The sequence below is a fragment of the Hemitrygon akajei genome, unplaced genomic scaffold (assembly GCF_048418815.1).
Source record: "Hemitrygon akajei unplaced genomic scaffold, sHemAka1.3 Scf000036, whole genome shotgun sequence".
In the NCBI taxonomy this organism is placed as follows: domain Eukaryota; kingdom Metazoa; phylum Chordata; class Chondrichthyes; order Myliobatiformes; family Dasyatidae; genus Hemitrygon; species Hemitrygon akajei.
Genome location: NW_027331922.1, coordinates 5,012,514 through 5,026,046, shown reverse-complemented (window position 1 = coordinate 5,026,046; position 13,533 = coordinate 5,012,514). Strand labels below are relative to the sequence as shown.

General features: G+C 50.6%; 1 long non-coding RNA gene across 1 annotated transcript in view; it reads left to right on the top strand.

The window, feature by feature from the left end:
• The first annotated feature begins 3,571 nt into the window (after positions 1-3,571).
• Positions 3,572-13,533, top strand: part of LOC140720088 (uncharacterized) — a 78,941-nt gene continuing 68,979 nt past the window's right edge. The window contains exons 1-2 of the long non-coding RNA XR_012097099.1: positions 3,572-3,672; positions 7,223-7,340. This is a non-coding gene — a long non-coding RNA (uncharacterized lncRNA). The remainder of the gene's footprint in view (positions 3,673-7,222; positions 7,341-13,533) is intronic.

Genomic DNA, 13,533 nt, shown 5'->3' with positions numbered 1-13,533 from the left:
ACCACAACATCATAGCTGCAATTGCGGATACGCGCTCGGAGCTCATCCGCTTTGTTCATAAAACTCATCATATTAAATCGACACATCTCATATCATCGGTCTGAGCGCAGCCCTTCTCTATCATCTGCTTATTCCCCCTTTCGCACTGTTTCCGAGCTCACTCTATTTGAGAGCCAACCTCCCTTTCCTCCCTCACTTCAGTTCGGTCTCCCACCCACTGAAATCTTAGTTTAAACTTTCCCCAATAGTCTCCACAAACCTCCCCGCCAGGATATTGCCCCCTTCAGATTTAAGTGCAATTTCATTTCAATTCAGTTCACATAAGCTTTATTGTAATTCCATAATACATGATTCCCCATGAATACTGCCAGGACCAAGCTGGAAATCACAATACCAATAGTTGCACAGGACATAAAACACTCGCACTCTGTAAAGATAGAAAGGTAGTAAACACACATGCAGGACATCAATATGAAAAATAATTTACACAATATGTACACACACACACACACACACACACACACACACACACACACACACACACACACACACACACACACACACACACACACACACACACACACACACACACACACACACACACTAGATGGAAGTGTCTGTGATTTACGTTCACTCGTCTCCAGGTGGAGAAGAGAGTGGGAAGAGCAGGTGTGGCTAGATCAGGTAATATGATGATAGACTGACAAAGACAAGGAACGATATTTCCACAGACGACATGGGCAGTGAACGACCCAGAAGGAGAGACAAAGCATATGGTGAATCAGCGTTGTGGCAGCGACCCTCATTATCACGGGTATACGCTGGAGGCTTCATGGTGAGTTTAACACCGGTCGGAACGCCCCAACCGCAGAAAATTAAAATAGCCACTGTAACAACGACACATTCCCAACATTCCCCGGAAACACCCTTCGCTGTGACACCAACACACCCCGCACTGTGGTACTGACGGGCCCGTCACCGTGACACCGACACAACCCCCACCAACAGATCCTTCAACTTATTACCGATAAATCCACCTGATACGGACACACAGCCTACCGTAATAACTTTTCACTGGAACACCGACCACGCCCCTCACCGTGACACCGACACCTCCTGCACTGCGACATGGACACAACCATCACAGCAACACACTGTCGTCCATCACTTTTGAGTCGGACTCTTCCCTTATCGTGACACCAACACTCATCCTGCTGCATCACCGGCGTGACAGTCGTCGTCACTGCAACACACACACACACACACACACACACACACACACACACACACACACACACACACACACACACACACACACACACAACGACGTAACGGTCTGTGAGGTTTCACTGATGATGTAATGGTTTCTCCGTTGCAGCAGTGTCTGGGTTATGACGAGCGAAATAACGGTGGCTGTGCAAAGTGCGTCATCGAATGCGAGAATTATTGTTTCGTTCTTGTGTGTCTGAGAGGAGATATCAGCGATCTTTTGGACGAGAGATGAAGAGAGAGAAGACATGCGAGGGTTGAACTGGGAGACCGCAGGATGGAATTGACATGGAGTGATGGTCCGGGATTTGACGTCGATCGGAGGAAATCGATGTGGAATTCAAGGACGGAGAACCGTGTAGTCATTGAAATGGGCCGTTTTCCTTTCGTTTAGAACTATGACGCACATTTCTTTAATAGTATATGGTGCACCGTCTGATCTTTCGCGACACTGAGTTGTACAAGGGCCAGACATCACGCAGCATCGACACAAACGAGACTTCATCAGCTTGGCGTGTGGTGGGAGGAGGCTGCGGCGACTGTCTTCCGCTAGTCTAACGCAGCCCGCCGAACCTGGGGGTTACACGTGTGCCCCCTCTGAAATCTACAATTGACCAGAACAGAATTTCTTTTCTTCCGAGGGAACACTGGGGGCACCACACACTCCTGACTAGATGCTGCGCCACATCGCCCCAACGATGCTTAGCTCCTTCACTTCCTCTGCCATGAGCACCTGGATTTGAGTGGAACTAGTATCCCAGCGGGCCGTTGTGTCATCAGAAAGGGAGAGTGTTGTGGTTTAAACTAGAGTTGCAGGGGGATGAACTCCAGAACGCCTGAACAGATAGTGGAGTGGTTGTTGGAACAGATGTGGTTCCGACCTCAGACAAAGTTGGGAAGACAGAATGACAGAATGCAGGAAGTATTGTACAGAAGGCTGACCAGCTCAGGGCAGGGGCCAACGCCTGGAAACATGATATTTCAGCCAGTCATGAGAGTTGGTTGTATTACGGAGACGACAGATAGCTCAGTATCCCGGGTTTTAGTCGTACCAATGCGGGAATAATTGAAGGGCGACGGACAGCTTTACTGGACAAGGAAACTATCACGGCGTTGCTCAGTCAGGTGAGAATGGAGAACTCGTCCAGATGAAGATTTACCGGTAGGAGCAGATGATGTTTTGCACTCTCCTACAGAATGGGACACGTGAATAGTGGGAAGAACTGAATGAGAGCGCGACTTCAGTGAACAGGATCAGGGTGCGAGGAGCCGACGGACAAAGTAGATAGGGATTGGGACTGGGGTTGACGTTCCGAGTCCACTCATTCATTCCGGTCGCCCCGTTACAGGATGACTGTGGGGGCCTTTGGAGAGGATATAGAGGAGGGTTCCCTGGGACGCTTCCAGAAATAGAGAGCAAAATCTAAATGCAGAGGTCGGAAATTTTGGTTTATTTTCTCCGGAGCGGGGGAGTCTGAGGGGACACCTGACAGCTGTTTACGTCATTACGAGAGACACAGATTGACCAGACAGCGGGTATTTTACCCTCAAGGTGGGAATGTCTAATACCGGCTTTAGGGTGAGAGGGGGTAAGTTGAAGGGAGATGTGTTTGGTGCGTTTCTGTTGTCAAAGGGTTTGGTGAGTGATTGGAACGTGCTGCCAGCGCTGGTGGTGGAGGGAGATCCACAGAGGCGTTTCAGGCTGTTTAACAGGCTCGTTGGTGTGCACGGAATGGAGGGAGACTGACATGGTGTCTGCAGAAGGGATTTAGTTCATTTGGTATATCACAAACTTTTGGGCCGAAGGGTCTGTTTTGCTCTGTTACTGACATCCTCTGCTCTGTAGAAAAACGCAGTGTGCTGTTTAAACTCATCGGGTGGGAAGAGATCAAAGAATCTGGGGAATCTCCGTCAAACAGTCCCTCTCCTACACCACTCCGGTCTCCGTCACCCCTCAATCCCTTGCAAGCTCCCGCGTCACCGTGAACCAGTCTCTCTCACGTCGCTGTGTCCCTCATCCTCTACCATCCCTATGGCTCACCCCACTCTCCGTGAGACGCTTCATCCTCTAAACCCTCACAATCTCCATCGCCCCGCTCCCCTCTCGGTGTTCACATGCAATTGTGGTGACTATGAGTGAGAGAAGGCGTCTGGTGCTACACCTCCCCCCTTCCACCGGATATCTGTCACCAGTTTCTGAGCCTCTCCACAGCTCTACATGCACAGACCGGTCACGTGGTTCCACCATCAGTGGCTGCAGCCCCACCACCCTTTCACTGGCCTCCTCTCTCCTCCCTTCCTTCCTCTTCTGGCAGCACGCCATCCGGTCACACAGACACACACACCATCTCCGAGAGACACACACAGTTCGAGTCTGCTGGAACACCGAAGTGCTCGGTATTGGTGAGTGGGGAGACAGGGGGTGGGGAGCAGAGGGAGCTGCGCACATTTTCTGACTCCAGTAAACTGTGATGCGATGGTGCGTGGGGTTGTTCACGTGTCTGACACCAGGAGCGTGATGGGTCAGTGTGGGGTGAGTTTCTGTCTGTGTCAGACGCCGGGACTGAGTGATGGGAAGGTGCGGAAGGGGTTTCTCTCTGTGTCTGACCCCGGGCGTGCATAATGGGAGCAGTGTGGAGGGAGATTCACTCTGTGTCTGACCCCGGTAGTGTGGAATGGATCCTTGCGGAGGGAGCGTTACTCAGTGTATGTTTCTCGGAGTGTGTGATGGGATTGTATGGAGTGATTCTCGCTCTGTCTCTGACTCCTAGTCATGGGTCAGTGGATATCGGCGTTTAAGCTGACTCCAATTAGAGATTGGGAGCAAGAAAATGGTAGCTCACACGTTCTGCTCTAACGGCTACAATCTGAACACCCTTTCTGTGGCCCCACTCTCCGCCCCTTCCTTCCTCTTTTCGCAGCACACCGTTTATTCTCTTTGATTCTTAAGAGGCTGAGTGAGCAGGAGATATGTACAAATAAAATCGGTAAGTATGGGAAGGTGGTTTTGCAAAATGAGGTCAGGGATTTAGCTATGAAAGTAAAGGACAGGACCACCACCCGTTCCCGTGTGCCCAGACAGAGGAAGACCAGACAGTTTAGCCCGTAGCTCAAGTGCTGGTGTCGGTGGGAGGGCTCGAAAAACTTGGAATCACTGTATTGTTTCCAAGGAATGTGGGACGTGTACAAAATAGATAAACTGAAGGGGAAACGGATATCCTAGCGGGAAGCTTTGTCAGCACTCTACATGAGAGATTTTGGGAGAGTTGTTGAACTGGAGTTGCAGTGGGATGGGATTCAGAGTTCGAGAGCAGACAGCGGAGTCGATATGGAGACAGATGTTGTTAAGACCTCAGAAAAAGTCAGGAATCAAGAGGTTGTGCATCAAGCGACTGGTGCCCTGAGCTCCGTATATTTCAATGCAGGAAGATTTAAAGACTGGCAGGCGAGCTCAGGGCAGGAATCAACACAGTGAATTCTGATATTGTAGCCGTTATTCAGAATTGGGTGTAGGAGGAGCAAGCAGGACAACACGATATTTCGGGGTTCCCTATTTTTAGACGTGAGAAAGCGAAATGAGTTACAGGGGGAGGGGTGACATTACAGAGCTGAGAAAATGTCACCGCAGAGCAGAGTCAAAACAAACAAGAGAACTCGTCAAACTGAGGCTTTACGGGTGGAAACATAGAAACATAGAAAACATACAGCACAACACAGGCCCTTCCGTCTACAAAGTTGTGCCGAACATGCCCCTGTCTTACAAATTACTAGGTTTACCCATAGCCCTCTATTTTTTCTAAGCTCCGTGTACCTATCAAAACGTCAATAGACAATTAACAATAGGTGCAGGAGTAGGCCATTTGGCCCTTCGAGACAGCACGGCCATTCAAATTGATCATGGCTGATCATCCACAATCAGTACCCCGTTCCTGCCTTCTCCCCATATCCCTTGACTCTGCTATCTTTAGGAGATATATCTAGAGAATATTGAAAGAATCCTGAGAATTGGCCGCCACTGCCTTCTGAGGCAGAGAATTCCATAGATCCACAACTCTCTGGAGGAAAAAAGTTTTGGCTCAACTCTGTTCTAAATAGCCTAACCTTATTCTTAAACTGTGGCCTCTGGTTCTGGACTCCCCGAACATCGGGAGTATTTTTCCTGCCTCTAGCCTGTCCGATCCCTTAATAATCTTATATGTTTCAATCAGTTCCCCTCTCATCCTTCTATATTCCAGTGTACACAAGCACAGTCACTCCAATCTTTCAACATGTGACAGTCCCGCCATTACGGGAAATAACCTCGTGAACCTACGCTGCACTCCCTCAATAGCAAGAATGTCTTTCCTCAAATTTGGAGACCAAAACTGCACACAATACTCTCGGTGTGGTCTCACCAGGGCCCTGTGCAACTGCAGAAGGACCTCTTTCCTCCTATACTCAACTCCCCTTGTTATGAAGGCCAACATGCAATTAGCGTTCTTCACTGCCTGCTGTACCTGCATGCTTACTTTCAGTGACTGATTAACAAGGACACATATATCTCGTTGTACTTCCCCTTTTCCTAACTTGACACCATTCAGATAGTAATCTGCCTTCCTGTTCTTGCCACAAAGTGGATAACCTCACATTTATCCACATTAAACTGCATCTACCATACATTTGCCCACTCACCCAACCTGTCCAAGTCGCCCTGCATTCTCCTAACACCCTCCTCATATTTCAGACTGCCACCCAGCTTTGTGTCACCAAACTTATCACCAGAAGCGACCTGTCACAGGAATATCGTCTTCGAGTGGTTCCCGCACAACAGACACAGAACAAGGGTAACACAAGTGGTCCCACAAGGTACCCCCAAAATCCACTCCTGTGGATTATGCGAAGTGACCCGGCGCAAGTTCGTCGTGCACCGTGTGCCGACGTTTAATCCGATCTTTTGGGCTCAGAAGAGTTCCAAACCATCGCGGCTGGTGTGTCTCTGTTTTGTCTCTATCCCTCTCTCCCCCCTTCTCTCTCCTCCTCTTCCTCTCTCTCTCCCTCTCCCTCTCTCTCCCACTCCCACACCCCTCTCCCCCTCACCCTCTCTCCCCGTCTCCCCCCTCTCATCCCCCTCTCTCCCCTCTCTCTCTCTCCCCCTCTCTCTCTTCCCCCTCTCTCACCCCTCACTCTCCCCCTCTCTCTCCCCAATTTCTCTCTCCCCCTTTCTCTCCCTCACCCCTCTCTATCCCCCTCTCCCACTCCCTCTCTCTCCCTACCTCTCCCTCCCTCGCTCTATCCCTCTCTCTCTCACTCCCTCTCTAACTCCCTCCCTCCCTCTCTCTCGACAGTCCACAGTAAAGTTCGTCACACTTGCCAAGATTGGAGAGGAGGAGGAGGAGGGAGAGGGGTGTGAGAGTTGTGGTCCATGGAGGGAGGGTGGAAGAGGGTGCGGGGCAGGGAAGTGAGACTGACGACCTCCCGATTGCGGAGGCAATGGAAGGTGGGGGGGGGGGGTGGTGGTACGCGGCCTGGAGCGGTGTGGTGTGCAAAGAGCGAGGGATCTTCACGTCACCCCTCTCGTCGTCTGTCTCCCGGAGGAACATCACGAGCAAGACCTGTTCATGTACCTGCTCTACAGCTGTGAGAGCGTCTATGGAAACTGAACGTCGACGGGGGGTGGGGGGGGGGTTGGGTGGGGAGGTGTGTGCCTGCCCTGCACGCGGAGGGGAGGGGTTGGGAGGCAAGGGCCAAGCTTTTGGAATCTCCCGTCAGTGTGGAGGGGGTGGGGGGGGAGAGCGACCAGAGAGCAACAGCGCGTGTTATCTGAGTTGAACTGCATCTGCCACTGCTCAGCCCGGTTTTGCATTCTATCATTGTTCCGCTGTAACCTCTGACAGCCCTCCACACAATCTACAACACGTCCAACCTTTGGGTCATCAGCAAACTTACTAACCCAGCCCTCCACTTCCTCACACAGGTCATTTATAAAAGTCAAGCACAGTCAGGGTCGGAGAACAGATTCCTGAGGCACACCACTGGTCAACGAAATCCACGCAGATTATGACCCGTCTACAACTACTCTTTGCTTTCTGTGGGTAAGCTAGTTCTGGAGACACACCGTAATGCCCCTTTGAACCCATGCCGCCTTACTTTTTCAATAAGCCTCGCATGGGGATCCTTATCAAATGCCTTGCTGAAATCCATGTACAGAACATCGACTGTTCTTGATTTAACAATGGAGATGAGGAAATGAGGAACAAGAAATTAATGGCCATGAGATTGGGGCTACATTTTAGAACAGCCAACGGTCCGCTGGATTAGGAGGAACATATCTGTAGAGAGATCGTAGACTGTTGCAGGAAATATAAGACTGTGATAGCAGGTCATTTCAGCTTCCCACCTTTTGGCTGAGACGCATATTGCAAAAGGACCTGTGGGATAGAGTTTGTCAAAAATGTTCAGTTCAGGTAAGATTCCTTAATGAGTACGAAGACGTTCCAACGAGAGAGAGAGAGAGAGAGAGAGAGAGAGAGAGAGCGAGAGAGAGAGAGAGAGAGAGAGAGAGAGAGAGAGAGAGAGAGAGAGGAGAGAGAGAGTGAGGAGAGAGAGAGGAGAGAGGGGGGAGAGAGAGAGAGAGAGAATGGGAGGGAGAGAGAGCAATACATGATCTGCTGCTGTGTAATGAGACAAGGCAAGTGTCAGAGTTTTGTTCAGGGGCACACTTTGCATCTAGTGATCAGAAAGTCATTAGTTTTCAAGGAAATGTCGGAAAGGATAGGACGCTCCTCAGCTTTAGATTCTAAATTGGAGCAAGGCCAAGTTTGTCTTGGATGAGAAAGGATCTGCAATGTGTGGATGTGGACAAGATGTTTTCTGGCAAAGGTGCTCTTGGTAACTTGGAACTTAAGCGCTTTTTAATTTGTTGTATCCAGGAACGACCTGGATTGTGAACAGTGGGAAGTGTTGAAAGAGAGAGGGATTTTGGTGTACAAGGCTGGGGAATACACAGTGTGAATAGAGGGACCCCTCCCGTCACCTTCACTCTTCCCTCCCTTACAAACCTCCATGTCTCCGAACCCTATTCATTCCCCCATACTCTTCTTCGTATGCAGCACCCCGCCCTGCCCTATACCCTAAACCCATTTCCGTCCCATACCTCCCCTACTCCCCTCTGTATATCTGTACCTCACTCCGCTACACCCCCCCCCCTTCTCTTTGATCAGAGGGATGTGTGAGGAGGAAGGGGAAAGTTGATGCCTGTTGTCACGTCTCCCCCTTTCCACAGGATATTGACATCACGGTTCGGAATCTCTCCACAGCTCTGCGTGGACAACACTCCCTCTAGTGTCCACTATATCACCAGCAATATATTCCCATTTCGGCTTCAACCCGAACACACCCCCCTTACACACAATACACAACCACACACTTCGGATGCAGTTTTGTGAGTGTGTGTGTGTGTGTGTGTGTGTGTGTGTGTGTGTGTGTGTGTGTGTGTGTGTGTGTGTGTGTGTGTGTGTGTGTGTGTGTGTGTGTGTGTGTTTGTGGTGGTAGTTGCTGATAGCAGTTTGGTGTCTCTGTTTAATGTTCTGAGGCTCAGAAGGGAATGTGAGGGAGAGGGGAGGCGAGCTGCCCTGACAGGGGATTCGTTAATATGGGTAACAAACGGAGCCTCTGTGGAGAGAACGAGAGTCCTGGATGGTATGTTGCTGGGACCCATGTTCTGAGTTGCGCAGTTTTCATAGAAACATAGAGAACCTACAGCACAATACAGGCTCTTCGGCCCACAGAGTTGTGCCGAACATGTCCCTCTTTTAGAAATTACTTGGCTTACCGAGAGCCCTTCACTAAGCTCCATGTACGTATCTAAAAGCTTCTTAAAATACCCAATCTTATCCGCCTCCACCACCGTTGCTGGCAGCCATTCCCACGCACTATCCACTCTCTGAGTAAAAAAAAACATACCCCTGACATCTCATCTCTACCTACTCTCCAGCTCTTTAAACCCGTGTCCATTTTCCTGGGGGAATAGAAGCCTCTGACTATCCACACGATTAATGCCTCTTATCATCGTTTCCACCTCAGTCAGGTCACCTCTCATCCTCCGTCGCTGCAAGGAGAAATGGCCGAGTTCACTCAACCAATTATCATAAGGCATGCTCCCGAATCGAGGAAACATCATTGTAAATATTCGCTGCACCCTTCCAATGGCTTCCACATCCTTCCCGTTGGCGACCAGAATTGGGCACATTACTCCAAGTGGGTTCTGGTCAGGGGCATATATAGCTGCAACATTACCTCTCGGCTCTAATTTGAATCCAGGATTGATGAAGGCCAATACCCCGTACGCCTTCATAACCACAGAGTCAACCTGCGCAGCAGCTTTGAGCGTCCTCTGGACTCCGACCCAAAGATCTCTCCGATCCTCCACAGGGCCAGGATTCTCACCATTATTACTATATCCTGCCATATTATTGACCGATCAAACTGATGCACTTCACACGTATCTGGTTTGAACTCCATCTGCTACGTCTCCGGCCAGTTTTGCATCCAATCATTGTCCTGCTGTAAACTCTAACAGCACTCTACATTTCTCCACAACACTGCCAAACTTTGTTTCATCATCAAACTGACTAACCCATCCATCCACTTCCTCATCTAGGTCATGTATACAAATCACGAACAGTAAGGGTCCGAGAACAGACCGCTGAGGCCCCCCACTGGACAAGGGCCTCCTTGCAGAATATGAGCCGTCCACAGCCACTCTTTGCCTTCACACACTCTCTCTCTGTAACAGCCACACATGCGCTCTCTCTCTCCCTTTACACGCACTCTCCGTCTGCCATCACTATATCTCAATCTCCGTCTCTCTACCCCCACCCTCACTGTCTACCTCCATACTTTCTCTCTGCTACTCTCCCTCTCTCTACCCCTACACTTACCTCCTCCTCTCTCTTTCGAGACCCCAATTTTCCTCACTCTGCCGTCTCTTTTCAGTAATTCTACACTCTCCCTTATTCTGTTCACCCGCTCTCTCTTCACCCCACACACCTCTCTATTCCCACAGACTCTCTCTGTACCCTGCTCTTTCCTTCTCTGCACCTTTCTATCTCCCTCTCTCTGTCTCTCTCGCTCTCACTCTCTCTCTACTATTCTCTGTCCCACTCTCTCTTTCTACCCTTCTCTCTCCACCTCCACTCTTCCTCTCCCTTCTCTCTGCCTTCTCCTCTCTACACCGCCTCTTCCTATCCACACACTTTCTCTTTCATTCCCCCACTCTCTCTATTCTCTAACCTCTCTCTCACTCTACCCTACCCTTTCACTGTCTCTGCCCTCTCTCTACCCACTTTCTCATTCTCTCTCATCACTCCCTCTATCTCCCTCTACCACTAACAGGGGGATGAAGGACAGAACGCCTGAACAGATAGTGGAGTGGTTGTTGGAACAGACCTCAGACAAAGTTGGGGAAGCAGAATGTTGAGTCTGCTGGGACTCATGTCTGAGCAGCTTCCGTTTCAAAGTAGGAAGTATGTACAGAAGGTTGACCAGCTCAGGGCAGGGGCCAACGCCTGGAAGCATGATATTACAGCCAGGCGTGAGAGTTGGTTGCAGGCGGGCAGGACCGTTCGCTCAGTATTCCCGGGTGTCGGGCTGTTTTAGTCGGATTAATGCGTGAGTAATTGAAGGGCGACGGACAGCTTTACTGGACAAGGAAACTATCACGGCGATGCTCAGTCAGGTGAGTCTGGAGAACTCGTCCAGGTGAGGCTTTACGGGCGGATCTGAGGAATGAGGTAAGAACTCGCTCAGTAGACACTTATCGACCACTAACAGTCCTGGGGATTCAGAGGAACAATCTGCAGAGAGATCTCAGCCTGTTACAAGAATCTGCCAAGAGTGCTACCATTAGCACTATATTCACCTCGATATTAGACCTAGCAAAATAGAGCACCTCGCTCTTCTCCCCATACCACAAGCTGCCAGAGGTAGTGGTCGAGGCAGATACATTAGAAACATGGTCACTTGGGAGTTTGACACGTGACCCCTTCAGAATGGCGCCGCTACTGTGAACTCTGACCTGTTTGTGCAGAGTCTCTCATCTCGCCGGGTCCCGAGGCAATGGAAGGGATCCTCAACCTCAAAGACGAGGGGTTCGTCTTTCCCAAAGTTCAGCTCTGAGTCGGTGGAGGTCTGACGGTCTGGGGAAAGACAGTGAGACAATGAGAGAGAGAGAGAAATAGAAGGAGGAGAGACCGGTAAGAATGGGGGAGGGGTGATGGCAGAGAGACAAGAAAATAGAGTGCGGAAGAGAAGGCTGAGAGGTAGGGATGGAAGTGAGAGAGCGTTGGAAGTAAGGGGAAAGAGCCGAGGAGACAGAACAGGAGAGTGAGGATGAAAAGGATAAACGGAGTGAGGAGTGAAATGGAGCGATGGGCGAGAAAATGGGAGTGAATGGGGGCGAGAAAGTGGAAATACATTTAGAGGGGCGGAGTAAAGAGAGCGAGGTTATGTCTGAAGGGGAGTGATACTGGTGAGAGGGATAGCGAAAGAGAAGGTTAGTGTGGGCATTGGGGAGGAGAAATTTGGGGAGAGGGTTGCGAGACAAAGGGAGCGAGAGAGCAAGGGAGTTAAAGAGTGACAGTTATGAGAGAAGAGAGAGCGTGAGGGAGAGACGGGCGGTGTGAATACAGAGTTGTTGACTGCGATCAACTCTTCCCGTTACCTCCGAAGGCCATGGAGACAAAGCCCTTTCACTCTGCTGCCCCGCTCCCAACGCTGTCCCGCTGGATACGGCTGCCTTCCCCTTTATACCGTTCGCACTCAACTGTCTGACGTCACGCGCCTGCACAGTCTGGCCACTTTCTTCCGCCGACAACTCAAAATGTCTTCCCGCTGGAAAACCTTAGGTGCTCTCCCGCTGCCTTCTTGCTCCGAATTTAAAACTTCTGCATGATCTTTGCCCTTTTTAAACAGATCGCGTTCAACAGGCTGAACTGCTGCGCAGTGTGGCCTCTCATTTCTACCGTCAAACTTGTCATTTCCCTCCGGACCGTCCCATCACACACTCCCGGGGTCTGACAGAGAGTGAATCTCTATTTTGATGGAATCTCCCTCCACACCGGTCCCCATCACAATCCCGGGGTCAGAAGATGAGTGAAAATCCCTCCGAACTCTCACATCACACATTCCCGGAGTCAGACACAGAGTGAAGCGCCATCACACCAGCCCTTACACACGCCCTCGGTCAGAAAGAGAGTGATCTCCCTCCACACAGTCCCATCATACAATACAGAAGTCAGACACAGAGAGCAGCTCACTCCACACCCGACCCATCACACACTCCCGGGGGCAGACACAGATTGAATCTCCCTCCACACCGTCCGATCACACACTCTCCGGTTCAGACACAGAGCGAACCTCCCTCTAAACCATTCCATCGCTTACTCTCGGGATAAGATGCAAGGCGAAGCTCCCTCCTTACCGCCACATCTGTGTCCAACCACAGATTGAAGCTCCACTTCACTCAGTCCCTTCACACATTCCCGGAGTCAGACACAGAGTGAAACCCTCCCTTCCACTCCGTCACATCACACATTCCCGGGGTCAGACACAGTGTGAAGCACCATCCACACCGTTCCTTTACCCTCTCCGTCGTTCAGAAGAGAGGGATTCGCCCTCCACACACCCCCATGGATCGGTCACAGAGTGAAGTTCACTCTACACCGTCCCTTCACATACTCCCGGGGTCAGTCCGGTTTTACGGCTGCACATTCATGTAAGTCTCGCTGTCGACCATCCAGTCGAGGATCCTCTGAGTCCTCAGCTGAGCTCAACAACACAGCGGATGAGCAGCTGATAAAGAGAGGAGCCGAGAGCTGGGGGAGGAGGTGCTGAGGAAGAGGGAGATTGAGGGTTTGAGAGGGGTTGGTCTGAACCGATGAGAGTGGCTGGAGGAAGAGCAGTGATAGTGGAGAAAAACAAAGGGAGGCGAGAGTGAGCGGCAGGACAGACCATGGCGGAAAGAGTGACTGGTATACTGGTGTCAGAAAGGGAGGATGTAGGGACAGAGAGTTTCGAAATAGAGAGGGTGGATCTGCAGACAAATTAGGGCAAAACTGGGGAAAAGCAGGGGAGAGAGAGAGAGAGAGAGAGAGAGAGAGAGAGAAGAGAGGAGAGAGAGAGAGAGAGAGAGAGAGAGGGGGAGGAGAGAGAGAGAGAGAGAGAGGAGAGAGAGAGAGAGAGAGAGGACACAGACAGACAGACAAGAGAGAGAGAGAGAGGAGAGAG